This window comes from Lactuca saligna, chromosome 8 (assembly GCF_052625555.1).
Source record: "Lactuca saligna cultivar CGN05327 chromosome 8, ASM5262555v1, whole genome shotgun sequence".
In the NCBI taxonomy this organism is placed as follows: Eukaryota; Viridiplantae; Streptophyta; class Magnoliopsida; order Asterales; family Asteraceae; genus Lactuca; species Lactuca saligna.
The window spans coordinates 24,730,430-24,747,367 of record NC_136424.1 but is presented as its reverse complement, the minus strand read 5'-3'; the positions used below and the strand labels follow the sequence as shown (position 1 = coordinate 24,747,367).

At 32.3% G+C, this 16,938-nt stretch overlaps 3 long non-coding RNA genes across 4 annotated transcripts; all 3 read left to right on the top strand.

Annotated features, from left to right (window-relative positions):
* The first annotated feature begins 2,689 nt into the window (after positions 1-2,689).
* On the top strand, positions 2,690-3,329 carry LOC145008778 (uncharacterized). The gene is made up of 3 exons (XR_013663632.1): positions 2,690-2,884; positions 3,081-3,154; positions 3,252-3,329. It is a non-coding gene; the product is annotated as an uncharacterized LOC145008778 (long non-coding RNA).
* A 2,221-nt stretch (positions 3,330-5,550) lies between these two features.
* On the top strand, positions 5,551-7,493 carry LOC145012943 (uncharacterized). Its single transcript, XR_013664756.1, has 4 exons — positions 5,551-5,782; positions 5,902-5,987; positions 6,110-6,301; positions 6,991-7,493. It is a non-coding gene; the product is annotated as an uncharacterized LOC145012943 (long non-coding RNA).
* Positions 7,494-7,712: 219 nt separating this feature from the next.
* LOC145012230 (uncharacterized) lies at positions 7,713-14,370 on the top strand. 2 transcript variants are annotated; one of them, XR_013664417.1, is made up of 12 exons: positions 7,713-8,180; positions 8,411-8,787; positions 8,866-8,931; positions 9,060-9,093; positions 9,195-9,240; positions 9,861-9,877; positions 10,001-10,095; positions 12,487-12,532; positions 13,230-13,326; positions 13,396-13,448; positions 13,532-13,822; positions 14,039-14,370. It is a non-coding gene; the product is annotated as an uncharacterized LOC145012230 (long non-coding RNA). The 2 variants fall into 2 exon arrangements; XR_013664416.1 differs by lacking the exon at positions 9,060-9,093.
* Positions 14,371-16,938: the final 2,568 nt, after the last annotated feature.

Below are 16,938 nucleotides of genomic sequence, written 5' to 3'. Positions count from 1 at the left end.
ATTGTGATTAGGTTATCGAATATATATATATATATATATATATATATATATATATATATATATATATATATATATATATATATATATATATATATATATATAATAAAGTAAATAAATGCATGTGATACAGACAGAGCAAGAGAAACACAATTGCATTTGATCATGAATCAAATCCATGGGCATTTTGCGTAAGTGTTTTATAGCATCATGTTTTCATTTTCTTTCTATTACATTATTGTACTTTCAATATTTTCTTTATCAAGACATTGTACTTTGAAAATTTTACCTAATTTACACATTTACCCTTTTGGCTAATTTTAACTAAATCTGTTATGACATGTAATTCCAGGAACTTCTGAGGGTTTGATCGAGAGAGATGTGGTTTGAAAATAACCATACATTTTCATTTCAATTGATTTAAAATGTGGTTGTTTATTTAAGTATTTTATTTTTGTTTTTAAGGTAAGGAGTTGACATCTCATTACCTTTCTATGAGGGTGATGATAATCCAAATGTATGCATTGTGCATGACTTATTTGTTATACAACTTTGATCTTGGTTATTGCCAGGTAACATGCCATTATTATTATTATTATTATTATTTATAGAGTAAATTACAATTTCTTCCTTGTGATATTTCAAAAGTAAGTTATTATCTTCATCCAGATAAAAGTATAGTAGTTTTGTTGCAAGGTTTGTCCCTGGTATTGATAGTATTGCAAAATGTTTGTGAAGTCCAAAGTGAAATGACTATTTTGTCCCCCTCTTTTTCTCCTTCATCCTCTAAACCTAAAATTCCTCAAATCTTCATCTTAAATTCTAATCAAACCAAAACTCAAAAATTAAACTAGAACTAAAACAAAATTAATATCCAGGGTACCAACAAGCTGAAGAAAAAAACAGAAAACTAAAGGTTGTTTGGTTAGAATTTTTTGTTTTTTTATTATTATCTTGATTTTGTTTTAATTTTTGGGTGTTTTAGGTTTTTATGATTTAAGAGGAAGGAGATTGAGAAGATGAAGATAAGGGCAAAAAAGTCATTTTACTTAAAACAAATTAGTCATATTACTTAAAAACCTTTTTTTTAAACACCGTTAGTGCAAGGGACGAACATTGCAAAAAAAAAAAAAAAAAAAAAAAAAAATGATTGTTAATTATTTGTGGTTTTTTTTTATTATACACAATATTTTGCTAATGTTTGTAAAAAAACAATTTTTTTTTCTCAGAGTGCTTGAGTGATCTCTCTCCAATATCATTATTCATCATGAAAGATGAATCACAAGCTTTCTGGTGTTTTCTTTTAGGTCCAAACTTCAACCGTGATCTAGGGTATTTTGGCCATTTAATAAAAAAAAGAGTAATGAAATTGAAACCACCTGCCATCATGAATGGTTGAAGTCCTTCAAATTTGAAATTTAAAGGAAATTGACAGAGTTGAACTCTGTCCAGATTTTCAACCAAATGCAGCATTGAATGGAATCTCGAATTCCAATTCCATTGGAATCCACAATTCCAATTCTTGGCTGCTATAAATGGAATTTCAAGAAAATCCAACGGAACTGAATTCTGTCCCAATTGTCAACCAAATACGTCATGAAATGGAATCTCGAATCCCGACTCTGTCGGAATCAGCTATTCCATTTCTTAGCTGAGGTTTCTAACATGTTTAATTTTGTTTTGATAGGGCAGCTCAATGCACAACTACTTCAAACAAAACGACCGCTTCTGTTTCCACTGGATTCTGATCCAATTCAAAAAGCAGCAAGTAACTTTACTCTTCTACCCTCACAAACTACACTACTAATTTGACAGTTTAGAGAGTTTTTTAGGGGAAAAAGATGGGTCTTCTCTTTGAGAAGAATCCTCAATATATACTCAATACACAAGATATTTATCACCCTGAATCTCATATTTCTAGCCTATAAATCAGCTTACTAGAGTTATATTGACAAGAAAAGCATGTGATAGCAAAGATATTTTGCTGATTAATCTGAAGCATAAAATCCGTATATGAATTTGATAATTGCATGTGATACATAGAAATTATACACTGATTACAAAAGATAAGCTGGGACCACTAGTAGTATCTCTATGCATTGGAGCGGAAGCAAAAGTTTTGTGTGTGAATAATAGGCAAAAGCCAATTAGAACGAAGATAAAAACTGTTGGTAAAATTTACGAATTTACCCTTTCGACTAATTTTAACTAAATCTGTTAATGACATGTAATTCCAGGTAGTGGGATCTTATTCATAAGGTTCGACATACGCACAGAGGCAATATCTTGTCTCAGTTAATTAAAACATCAGAGTATATGACTATCAAAAAGCAATGGCGGCAGGTAAATGACTATTTTGCCCTTCCAACTTCTATAACCCACATGTTATGTTTATTGCAAAATTCTTTTCAAGTTATTTAAAATGCGGTTTTCTTATTTGAGTATTTTATTATTGTTTTCAAGGTAAGGACTGACATGTAATTGTCGTTCTATTAAGGTGATGATATATTCTTGACTTGTTCTACAACTTTGATCTTGGTTATTGCCAGGTAACATGCCATTATTATTATTATTTATAGAGTAAATTACAATTTTGTCCTTGTGATATATCTCAAAAGTTATGGTTTTCATCTAGATATTTCGTTTGTCGCACGAGAGATTGATAAAAGTATCGTTTTGTTGCAAGGTTTGTCCCTGGTAGGGACTGATGGTGTTGCAAAATGCCAGTGAAGTCCAAGAGAAATATGACTATTTTGCCCCTATCTTTTTATCCCCTTTTTTTGTATATGTGGGATGCTCTGAGAACCTGGACTTGCATTTAGCTCCAATCACACTAGTGAAACTAAACCCAAAAGATGTTGTACAATTTCCAAAACTTATTACTCAGGTAACTTCAAATCCTTTTGTTGAATCATAATGTAGTGTGTTTGGCTTTGCTGAACTTTTTGCAAATTCTGTCTTGTTATCGTAATAACAGACTTAAACATTTACCTCCAATAACATGAGTTTTTTTATTATTATTTGAGTTTTTAATCTTTTCATACCGATGTATTTGCCATATGAATTGGTGCTTTAATTTTTAGGGAAGTAACAACCGATCACCCTTCTCTTTTCATCCACAAAAACCAGATGATGTTGCTACGAGTGGACACCAAAGGTTTCTATTTCTTATTCACTAATGTTTCTTTTTTCAAGTATACCAAAGTTGAACCTTTTCTTACCCAAACTGGAAATTATTCCTTTTCCTACATTAGTGAATAAGGGGTTGTACTTTCCCATGGAAACCTGATTGCCAATGTTGCTAGTGGAAGTCTTGAAATTAAGTCCTATCCATCGGATTTGTAAGTAAATATCAATTGTTTCATCATTATTTTCTTCTAATAATGCATATGCTTATTTTACTTATATATATATATATATATATATATATATATATATATATATATATAATGATATATAATGATTTTTTTTCCTACTTAATCACATCTTGACAACACTTCTGTTTCTTTTTTACTTAATTGCTGTATTTTCATTCGGGAAGGACAACATGAAATTGTTGGAATACATGGGGGAATTGAGTTCAACCTATTATATTCTGCAGTGCTCCATGATTATATAACAGAGTATATGGTATGATGGGTATGATAAATTTATGTATTTTTCCAAGATTCCAAGAATAAAGAACACAAGGTCTTTCTTTTGATCAAATAACGTATCCTTTTTTTTTTTTTATTATTATATGTGGGATGTTCTCACTGGTTCTGAATCTCGTTGTTTGTTATTTAGATGATACGAAAAAGTTGAAGCTCTGTTTCATTTAGCTTGTAGACAAGAAACTGATTTTTCACTTCAACCCTACAGACTATAATAGAGCTTCAAATTAATTGCAAATGTTGTATGCATCAATCAGATGTTTGACAACCAAATGTTGAGGTATATAAATTTATCTGTTTACATGTTACAATGCTTTCATGTTAAGTAACTTGTTTACTAGCTAATTTACCCATGCAGTGAGTGTAAGCTGTAGGTGACAAAGGAGCAGGTTATTGCTGATGCATAGACCCATCACCTATTGAAACTATACCCATCTGTGTAAGTTTTTCACCTAATTATACTGCCTCAAACTTACACACAGTTCTAAGACTTTAAATTTTATCATTTTAAGTTTAATTATTTAGCTTCTCTTTGTGTGATTTCTGTCTTCTATCCACTGATTATAAAAGATATGAGTCTGTAACTCTGTTTGCTTATTTCCAGAAATACCCCTCTGTTCCTAAAATTTGTGCTGAATATTATCTGCAGGAAATGATGGGATTAGCATACTTCATGTTGAATCAATCAAAAAAGATGCTGAATATTGCACGGAAAACACCTTCAGCACTTATGTAGTATGTCTGGTAGTTCTTCACAACAAATATTTGTCATTTCTGTTTATTTATTTAAAAGGTGTGCTTTTATTTAGCGTATTAGGACATCAATGCGTCATGGTGTGGCCTTTGGTGGATAAAGAGGGTGTTGGTGTTTGCTTTCATTTCTCTTATGAGGTAATAGTCAATTCCCTTTTGTGAATAAAAATATTATATTTGGGATTTTTCTAAAATAACTTCAGTTTTTAGCAGGAACCTCTTCATTCAGCTGTGATGCTTGTTCCAATTATGTTAAGAAAATATGGATTTCATTTCATTCTTTCTGGTGATCTGTACAAGAAATGGGATCAGGTATTGCAAATTTTGTCACTAGATCCTATCTTAATACTTTAATAGAAGATAATTTTGTTTTCCAATTATTATCGAATATATGAATGATTTATCCATTTTTGTTAGAGTAATGGTGCAATGGATCCAGAGGTTCTAAAAGAATTTGTTTCAGTCCACAAAGAGGTTTTCACTCCTTAAATATCAACTTTATTGTGATTAGGCTATTGAATATATGTATATATATATATATATATATATATATATATATATATATATATATATATATATATATATATATATATATGAAGTTCATAATTGCATGTGATACAGACAGAGCAAGAGAAACACACTTGCATTTGATCATGAATCAAATCCATGTGCATTTTACATAACCGTTTTATAGCATCATGTTTTCATTTTCTTTCTAATGTTTGTAAGAAACAATTTTTTTTCTCACAGTGCTTGAGTGATCTCTCTCCAATATCATTATTCATCATGAAAGATGAATCACAAGCTTTCTGGTGTTTTTTTTTTTCCATGAATGGTTGAAGCCCTTCAATTTATAAATTTAAAGGAATTTGACAGTATTGATTCTGTCCAAATTTTCAACCAAATGCAACATTGAATGGAATCTCGAAATCCAATTCCCTTGGAATCCACAATTCCAATTCTTGGCTGCGAAGCGATTACTAAAAATGGAATTTCAAGAAAATCCAACAGAACTGAATTATGTCCCAATTGTCTGTCAACCAAATACATCATGAAATGGAATCTCGAATCCCGACTTTGTCGGAATCCGCTATTCCATTTCTTAGCTGCGGTTTCTAACATGTCTAATTTTGTTTTGATAGGGCAGCTTAATGTTTCCATTCGATTCTGATCCAATTCAAAAAGTGGCAAGTAACTTTACTCTTCTACCCTCACAAACTACACTACTAATTTGACAGTTTAGAGAAATTTTTAGGGAAAAAAGATGGGTCTTCTCTTTGAGAAGAATCCTCAATATACACTCAATACACAAGCTATTTATCTTGTCTCAGTTAATTAAAACATCAGAGTATATGACTATTAAAAAGCAATGGCGGCAGGTAAATGACTATTTTGCCCTTACAACTTCTATAACCCACATATTATTTTTATTGCAAATTCTTTTCAAGTTATTTGAAATGCGGTTTTCTTATTTGAGTATTTTGTTATTGTTTTTAAGGTAAGGACTGACGGGTAATTGTCGCTCTATTAAGGTGATGATATATTCTTGACTTGTTCTACAACTTTGATCTTGGTTATTGTCAGGTAACATGCCACTATAGTAAATTACAATTTCATCCTTGTGATATATCTCAAAAGTTATGGTTTTCATGTAGATATTTCGTTTGTTGCACAAGAGGTTGATAAAAGTATCGTTTTGTTGCAAGGTTTGTCCCTGGGATGGTGTTGCAAAATGCCAGTGAAGTCCAAGTGAAATATGACTATTTTGCCCCTGTCTTTTTATCCTGTTTTTTGTATATGTGGGATGCTCTGAGAACCTGGACTTGCATTTAGCTCCAATCACACTAGTGAAACTAAACCCAAAAGATGTTGTATCATTTCCAAAACTTATTACTCAGGTAACTTCAAATCCTTTTTGTTGAATCATAATGTAGTGTGTTTGGCTTTGCTGAACTTTTTGCAAATTCTGTCTTGTTATCGTAATAACAGACTTAAACATTTACCTCCAATAACATGAGTTTTTTTTATTATTATTTGAGTTTTTAATCTTTTCATACCGATGTATTTGCCATATGAATTAGTGGTTTTTAGGGAAGTAACAACCAATCACCCTTCTGTTTTCATCCACCAAAACCAGATGATGTTGCTACAAGTGGACACCAAAGGTTTCTATTTCTTATTCACTAATGTTTCTTTTTTCAAGTATACCAAAGTTGAACCTTTCCTTACCCAAACTGGAAATTATTCCTTTTCCTACATTAGTGAATAAGGGGTTGTACTCAGGGGCGGCTCAACCAATTTGGTGGCTCTAAGCGGACCAAAAATTTGGGGCTATTTGGTATTTACTATACTTAATGTTATAAGCCCTCCTCTTTTAGTCGGGCTTGGGAGCGGCAATAACAAACTAAAAAGGTTTATAAATAGAGGAGTTAGAAATTATTATTATTATTATTATTATTATTATTATGTATATGTCTTTTTGTGAATACATATAAGACATAAAGTTAACTTTTTTTAGCCTTTTTAGATACTTTATGCATGATCTCATATTACCCAGCTAACAAACATCATCTTGTTCGTTATATAGGTGTCGGAATACTTTCTATCCCGTATGCCTGGATTCAGACCCCCTTGTCATCAAAACATACCCTAACATAGGCAAAGTGGCATTTGGGAGAAAAGGGAGGGCAATTATTTCAACCTTCATGTGCCTCGAGCTTATTTTGGTGGCAGTTGAGTTTTTAATTACGGAAGGTGAAAATTTACAACACATTTCCAGAGGAAAGTTTTGATATTTTTGGAATGAAAATTGGATGGAAAAGGGTTTGTTTTGGTGACTGCTCTTGTGGTATTGCCTATAACCTGGCTAAGAAAAATTAAGGGGTGTTGGCATATGTTTTTTTGCTGGTGGGGTAATTGCATCAGTGATTCTGTTCTTGGCTATATCTTGAGCTGGTGCTTTTGATGGAATTGGATTCCATGAGAAAGGGAAACTCTGGAATTAGAATGGGTTTCCAGCTGCCATAAAAGCTTGTTTACTTTTTGTTATTATGGACATTATGGAATTCCATAAATGATAAGTCCCAGTTTCCAAAGGTTAGTATTTGGTTTTATATTGCAATATTCATACCAAAGTACATTAAAGATGTTATATACTTTACAAAAAGACAAGCATGTTTTGAGAAATAGTGACAATGGAAAGGTAGAAATTAAGACTTTTTAATTATCAGGTGCTTCTATATCAAAACAGATTTCCACATCAAATAGATTTAACTTCATCAAAATAACAAAATTTATCATAGATTATCAGATTATCACAAGACACAAAATTCACAATCATAGATAATCAACAATGGACAGTTATCGGTTATAGAGAAATAGAGAATCAAAGGAAGAACCGAAGAAGAACATGCCTTTTAAGAATCAGCCTTTCAAGATTCATGAATCACCAAATCAGTTGAGTTCTTGAAACTTGATAGAATATTTTTTTTTTTTTTTTTCAACAATCAATAATCGATAAGAGCCAGGAAGAAGAAGAATCAAGAATCAGAGAATCAAACAGGAACTGGTTTTTGCGGCTTAAGGAGAATGAAGAATGAAATCAGAGATCCCCTAATTGAAATTTGGGTTATGTGGTGCCCTTTGATTTGGGGGCCCTAAGCAAGGGCTTAGTTTCATTCTATGTAAGTCTGGCCCTGAAGTTGTACTTTCCCATGGAAACCTGATTGCCAATGTTGATGGTGGAAGTCTTGAAATTAAGTCCTATCCATCGGATTTGTAAGTAAATGTCAATTGTTTCTTCTAATAATGCACATGCTTATTTTACTTATATATAATTTATATATATATTTCTTATCTTCCTTTGGCACGCATATATGAAAGGTCCAATCAGATCATATCATGGAGTAAGAAACTCAAATTTCATGATAATGGTTTTTTTTCCTACTTAATCACATCTTGACAACACTTCTGTTTCTTTTTTACTTAATCACTGTATTTTCATTCAGGAAGGACAACATGAAATTTTTGGAATACATGGGGGAATTGAGTTCAACCTATGATTATATAACAGAGTATATGGTATGATGGGTATGATAAATTTATGTATTTTTCCAAGATTCCAAGAATAAAGAACACAAGGTCTTTCTTTTGATCAAATAGCGTATCCTTTTTTTTTTTTTTTTAATTATATGTGGGATGTTCTCACTGGTTCTGAATCTCGTTGTTTGTTATTTAGTTGATACGAAAAAGTTGAAGCTCTGTTTCATTTAGCTTGTAGACAAGAAACTGATTTTTAACTTCAACCCTACAGACTATAATAGAGCTTCAAATTAATTGCAAATGTTGTATGCATCAATCAGATGTTCGACAACCAAATGTTGAGGTATATAAATTTATCTGTTTACATGTTACAATGCTTTCATGTTAAGCAACTTGTTTACTAGCTAATTTACCCATGCAGTGAGTGTAAGCTGTAGGTGACAAAGGAGCAGGTTATTGCTGATGCATAGACCCATCACCTATCTGTGTAAGTTTTTCACCTAATTATACTGTCTCAAACTTACATACAGTTCTAATACATTAAATTTTATCATTTTAAAATTAATTATTTAGCTTCTCTTTGTACCAACATGTGTGTATGTGTATCCTTTTCAGACACCATGGATCCTTTGATCATCCTGAAATTTATGTAATTGTTTGCATGCTTTTATTTTTACTAACTGAAATTTATGGAATATGGTTACAAAAATGGAGATTATAAGTACTAACAGATTTTTTTTACTTTTATAGTGGAGGAGTTTCTTGCTACAGTTAAACAAAATGTTCTTATTGTCAGGTTGGTGGTTTAGGTCCTTATTTCATGGTTTCATAATGCTTTTGGTACCAGGGTTGTCAGCTAGATGTTAAGTTTATGAAAATGACCATTTTGTCCCTTTCATCATCATATCTTTCATTTCCATTTTCAAGGAGCATGATGAAATTTCAACAAAGTTCTATCTCTCTTTAAAAACAGAATTCTCATATATGTTGAAGGAGCAAAAAAAAAAAAAAACTAAATCCCTAAAAACAAAATCTTTTTTATAATATGGTACTCATTTCTTGGTTTTTGATAATGCTGGGTCTCAACTTCAAACAGCCTATATGCTAAATTTATGAAAAAGACCATTTTGCCAATGTCTTTTTTATCTCTTCCGTTTCCATGTTGAAGGAGCATATTTTACCCTCAACAAAATTCACAACTTCTCTTAAAAAATTATTTGGCTTACGTTTAAGGAGCATAACAACTTTAACAACACAGATGTTAAATATTTGTACATGACCATTTTGCCCCCGTCCTCTTCTTCTCTTTCATTTCTATGTTCAATCAAAATAAATAAACCCTAAACAAAATTCATCTCTTTCGTTTCCACATTTAGAAGTTATTGTTGTTTATAACAACTCATTTTTTTGTTTCAGAGATCATCACAGAAGAGGTGATTGTTGTGAATACACTTTCAGGACCCTCTTCTGACCAAGTTTTTTATGCTTTGGTAAAATATACGTATTTACCCTTTTGGCTAATTTTAACTAAATCTGTTAATGACATGTAATTCCAGGTTTGGGCATTTTTAATGGGATCTTATTCATAAGATTCAACATACACAGAGGGGTGGTATCTTAGAGTACATGACTATCAAAAAACCATTGGCAGGTAAATGACCATTTTACCCTCCAACTTCCATCACCTACATATTATGTTTATTGCAATTTCATGTTGTAGAGTATAGGTTTACAAAAATTAGAGAAAGGAAGGGTTTGATCGAGAAAGATGTGGTATGCAAATGACCATACATTTCAAATTATTTGAAAATTTGCTTTTTTATTTAAGTATTTTGTTTTTGTTTTTAACGTAAGGACTTGACAGGTCATTGTAGTTCTATGAGGGTAACCATTGATTCCATAATGGAAATGGGAACAAATAGCCATTGATTTCATAATGAAGTTGCCAAAAACTTCGATCGATTATGATATTATTTGGGTAGTGGTTGACCGTTTAACCAAGTCTGCCTATTTCCTAACCATCATATAAAATAAAAAAATAGAGAAACTTACCAGGACCCATCTTAAGGAAATAGGCAGACTACACGGTGTGCCAATATCTATTATCTCAGACCGAGATAACAGATTCACTTCTAGATCTTGGAAATTGTTGCAGAGGTCCCTAGGAACCCAAACTAGACATGAGTACAACATTTTATTCACAAACGGATAGACAGGGTGAAAGGATGATAGAAAATTTAGAAGACATGCTTCGTGTTTGTTTGATATGCATCGATGATGCATGGTATGCCCACTTACTGCTAGTAGAGTTTTTATACAGCAATAGTTATCACGTTAGCATAAAGGTTGCTTGTTTGTTGGAAAAAAAAAAAACTCTTCAGGCCTTGTATGGACATTCAAGGCCTTGTATGAACATAGATGTCTCCTCTTTGATTTCCAGGGGTTTGCGTCTCACGTTAGCATAGCCAGTTAGGTATCTCTAACTTCTGCTTAGTTTAGTCTAATGACACTTTCACCATGTAAAAGTGTCATTATATTTGGAAAACTAAACCCCTGTTACATCAGACCTTTTGAGATCGTGGGAAAAGTTGGTTCGATAGCTTACAAACTCAAGTTACCTCAAGAAATCAACAAATTTCACGATACCTTCCACGTGTGTGATCTCACGAAGTGTCTCTCTGATAAGAACCTTGTTTTCCACCTAATTATACTGTGTCAAACTTACATACAGTTCTAAGACTTTAAATTTTATCATTTTAAAATTAATTATTTAGCTTCTCTTTGTACCAACATGTGTGTATGTGTATCCTTTGATCATCCTGTTAGTTACATGTAAAGTTTTTAATTACATGGATTTGATTATAATGAATGAATGTGCAGGCTTTTTGGTTGTTTCTTTAAATGACAAGGATCCTTCCTATCAACTAATATGATGGATCCAAAGATTCCGAAAAAAAATGTTTTGTCCACAAAGAGCTTCTCACTCCATAAATATCAATTTTCTTATGATTTAAATGTATCAAATAAATATATATTGTGAAGTTCATACATTTGCAGGATGATCATGAACCAAATCCTTGGGAATTTTATGTAAGTGCATTTCCTGTAATACAATTTGTGACTTGGATTTTTTCATAAAGTACAATTTTCTGGAAAAATAACAATTCTATGAAACCATCCGTAAATATAAACTCTTTAACCTTTTTTCAGTTGCAGCAGTTATGGTTAGCATTGCACTTTCATCTTTTTTTATTAGGACATTACGCTTCAAAAAAGTTACCCAATTTCGATTTTTTTTTTCTTGTTGTGACATTATCCTTTGAATAATCTACCCATTAATTTATAGCATCGAACTTTCAATTTTTTTGCTTTTTAGGACCTAAAAAGGTTTACCTAATTAAGCAGTGAAATGGCTTTGTATTTGTATGGCATTGCTAAAACTGCCATACTTCTATGAAGAGGAGGAGGATTTTTCTATTTGGGGACACCTGGCATGCTCTTTTAGAAGCTGTATACTCATTTCTGTTACGTTTCTCCATGTTTTAAGGGTTTTGCTCAGATTCTTCCATGTTTTTGTAAAATTTGGGCTTTAATTTTTCCTGATATATTACATCTGATGGGTTTGATATTTAGCATATCCAACCGATTTTGGAAAAAAGCTTATATCAATCAGGCTGTGTAGTGCTCCTGATATAAGGCAAATAACCTTTTTTTTTCTTTTTCTTTTTCTTTTTTATTAAGTGCTGCACTGATAAAGTGCTACCTGAATAATAATGACATCTTTATATTTTATGGATTTGTGTCTATATCTATGATTGACTTGATAAAAATTGCTTTCTTTTAGCAAAGAGTTCAATCTATTTTTTTTTATGTTGAAAAGTTCACTTAATTAAAAAGTTATTAATGTCAAATTCATGTGCATATGTAATTGTGGTCTGTTTGTTAGACCTTGCATGCTTTTATTTTTACTAACTGAAATTTATGGAATATGGTTACAAAAATGGAGATTATAAGTACTAACCGATTCTTTTTACTTTTACAGTGGAGGAGTTTCTTTCTACAGTTAAACAACATGTTCTTATTGTCAGGTTGGTGGTTTAGGTCCTAATAGGAGTCTTTTTTTGCAATTTTGGTCCTTATTTCATGGTTTCATAACGCTTTTGGTACCAGGGTTGTCAAGTAGATGTTAAATTTATAAAAATGACCATTTTGTCCCTTTCATCATCATCTCTTTCATTTCCATTTTCAAGGAGCATGATGAAGTTTCAACAAAGTTCTATCTCTCCTTAAAAACAGAATTATCATATATGCTGAAGGAGCAAAAAAAAAAAAAAACTAAATCCTTAAAAACAAAATATTTTTTAAAATATGGTACTCATTTCTTGGTTTGATAATGTTTGGTCTCAACTTCAAACAGCCTATATGCTAAATTTATGAAAAGGACCATTTTGCCAACTTTAACAACACCGATGTTAAATATTTGTACATGACCATTTTGCCCCTGTCTTCTTCTTCTCTTTCATTTCTATGTTCAATCAAATTAAATAAACCCTAAATAAATTTAGAAGTTATTGTTGTTTATAACAACTCATTTTTTGTTTCAGAGATCATTGATTGTTGTGAATAAGTTTCAGGACCCTCTTCTGACCAAATTTTTCTTGGGAAAACAACTTTACAACTCTTTTGTGACAACCTTGTGACCAAGTTTTTTATATTTTGGTAAAATTGATGTATTTAACCTTTTGGCTAATTTTAACTAAATCTGTTAACGACATGTAATTCCAGGTTTGGGCATTTTTAATGGGATCTTATTCATAAGATTCAACATACACAGAGAGGCGGTATGTTAGTAGAGTACATGACTATCAAAAACCATTGGCAGGTAAATGACCATTTTACCCTCCAACTTCCATCACCTACATATTATATTTATTGCAATTTCATGTTGTAGAGTATAGGTTTACAAAAATTAGAGAAAGGAAGGGTTTGATCGAGAAAGATGTGGTATGCAAATGACCATACATTTCAGATTATTTAAAAAGTTGCTTTGTTATTTTGTTTTTGTTTTTAACGTAAGGACTTGACAGGTCATTGTTGTTCTATGAGGCTAACCATTGATTCCATAATGGAAATGAGAACAAATAGCAATTGATTTCATAATGAAGTTGCCAAAACTTCAACCGGTTATGATACTATTTGGGTAGTGGTTGACCGTTTTACCAAGTCTGCCTATTTCCTAACCATCAAAGAAACTGACAAAATAGAGAAACTCACCGGGACCCATCTTAATGAAATAGTCAGACTACAAGGTGTGCCAATATCCATTATCTCAGACCGAGATAGCAGATTCACTTGTAAATTGTTGCAGAGGTCCCTAGGTAAAAATTCAATTGTTGTATTTCATTTGCGTTTGTTTGCGATTGCCATTCTTTTTGTTGTCTGATTCATCGATGGAAATTAATGTCAGGTATGTTGCTCTTAATAAGCTTCGATTCAGCATGTCTCCTTTTTTAACCTTTCCCAATCTCTCATAAACCCCACCCCACATAAGAACAACCATTTCAATATCTATGCATGATTCCTTCGTTTTATAGGTACGTCTTCTTCCTTACCGGTGGTGGCTACTACAAGTACGTTTTGCGACTCATCCTACAACCCTAATTCACGATTCTCGTTGACTTATTACATCCACAATCTCCACCTATTCCTTCTACAAACTCACAACTCATTGAAGAATTAATGTTCAGTAGGGGTTTTGATTGTGATTATCTTCCCATTCTTATTTGTTTATGGGTTTTTGATGCTTTTCGTGAATTTTTTAGTTTGCGATTTTAATCTTTTTTGGGGAGAAAGTTTGATTTTGGTGGTTGTTCTCTCACTTGTCATCACTCTATACTTCTATTTTTTTTAGTTAATTTTACAAATATCTAGAAGGAGGCCTAGATGTTCACTATAAACAATATTTTCCAATTTCAAGAAAGTAACTTTATTTTCAAGACAAAATAGTTAGCGACCTCTAGCTATCAACGACAACTATCATATTTAGTAATTTCGTGTTGTGTCTGTGTTATGTGTAGACTACGTGGTTTGGTGCTCGATTTTGTTGATGTTTTGTATTTTGTTTCAAGTGAAAGAGGTAAAGAACTATGTTGGTATGTGTTCTACTGCAGCCTCCGAGGCTTTATTCTAGCCCTAATTTATAGTTATTTCCCAATATCTTTTTAATATTTGTTTTTTATTCTAAAAGGTGCAACAAAAAGATCTATTTGTATTTTTTTAAATCTGTGGAGTGAATTTGATCGATTTGATGATTTTCTGAAGATTATCAAGATTATGGTGTAATTTATGATGATAGAGTTGGTCCCACCAGGTTAATTGGATATTTCTTATCGTTTAACTCATATATTTTATGATTATTTAAATGAATTTTTTTTATGGTTAATGATTCAAGGGTGTTGTTTTATCAATCTTCTCTAATTTGGGTTTTTGGAAACAACCGATTATTCAACCTAAACAAAGACATGATAATTGGCATCATCTAGCATCCTTAAAAAAAAGCAAATGACATTTCCCTTTTCAAATATTTTTCTTGATGTTTATTTTTCATGCTCTTATTTTGTGGATTATGGGGACTAAATTCATGGGAAGGTTCATTGGATTTGGTTAACACTCTATGATCTGGCAGTCTATCATTAGTCGGAAAATAAAGTAGGGATTAATTATCTCGGTAAAGGTATTTCAAATGTGTGTAGTAAGGGATTTATATTTACAAATTGTAATGCAAAAGAGCAATTGTCAGGTCATATATACTGAGTTCATGTATCCCTTTTTTTATTTCTCTTATGAAACAAGTCAGCTGCTATGTTCTGTTACTGGCACTTTGAGTCAAAAATCTTCTTGCCATCTGATTTTGTTGTTGGATTGACTTCCTTGTAGACATAAATTTTAAGGTAAGTGCAACTTCTTATTCAAGCATTCATGTACATAATATCTTTATTCATATTCTTGCATTCTTATTATTTTGCTTCTGTGATCCAGCCTATGTATCTCATTGTGTGTTTTTTTTTTTTTTTTTTTGGCAAATGGTGGGTTAAGAAGTATTATATCTATTTCCCACCATTTTCTTTCTTTTTAATCTTGAAATAATATACAAAATTTCATATTTTTTTATACCAACAGGTTGGTGTTGTTGGGTATGACAGACAAGGGGTAGTTGATCATACCCAAAATCTGGCCACCAAAATTAAAAATAGCCTCTTACTTTTATTTCCTTATACTTTCAATCTTCTTCATATTAAGTCATCATACTTAGATGAATCTACCTAGTTATAGTATTATACCTCCAGTTATTTTCTTCATATAATAGTGAAAGGTGTTTTGTCTTTACATGACATTGTTATACGAATAAATAGAAGTAAGATGCTATAATAAATAAATCAATTTTGTGTTGTGTTTTTATTTTGAAGTTCCATATTGTGTTTTTAGTGGTTGAATACATGATTCTGAATTTGATGCAGCTTGACAGAAGCATGTATCCATATCTTGAAGACTTTGGTTTGTCTAAATACAAACAAGATCTTAAGCAAGTCACACCAGAAGGAATATTTTTACAAGGGGGAGATGGAAGCCAATGCATGTTCTTTTTTTTTTCTTTTGAAAATAACAAAAAAAGGTATTATGGTCTTTTTGTTTGTTTACATTTAATTGCAATACATAATATGAAGCTTGTCTTCAGCATTGAGTCCAAGATTGGCAGGGGAAAGGATATTCTTTGTTGTTTTAATGATTTGTTGCAATTCCACTTTTAAGGGGTATCTTGGTCCATTTCTGCATTTATTAAAGAAAATCCTCATTTTTTTAAGACATGTGTATGTAATACTAAAAATCAACTTAATAAAAGACTAGTTTTATATGCCAATGTTTATGGATCTTCGGGATCCCTCGGAAGGGAATGTCCTATTATCAGCTCTTGTCATCGGGGATTGGAGGTGGGTTACGCACCTTGTCTCCAGGAGAGTTCACTCTAGGATTGGATTGTTGTGGAAGTTTTGCGGCCGTGCACGAGGAGTTACCCGACATTATTGAGCGTGTTACTGGCAAGGTAACCGCTAGATTTCAGGATTAGACGGCGACTGTGCAGGCCGTTGGTAGGGTAGTCGGGGTAAATCGGAAGCAAGAGATTGGGTTAGATGTGCACCTTGGAAAGAGGAAGCGAGAACATGGTTTGAGCCAACCAACCGAGCAGTTGAGTTCGACTGTAGCAGGAGTCAAAAACCCAAAGGGCGAAGTGGTACAGAAAGATGTTCGTAGCAGATCTAAGTGCGGAAGGTGCGGGTGGAAGGGTCACAAGCGTCAAGAATGCACATTGGAGGAAGAGTTGTGACATCGTTGTCATCAGCCTGGACACATCAGAGCGAATTGCCCCCGCATAAGGGTTAAGGCAGCTCCGGTTTCATTGCAGATACTCCAGCTGGGAGGGGTAGTTCAAGTTCCG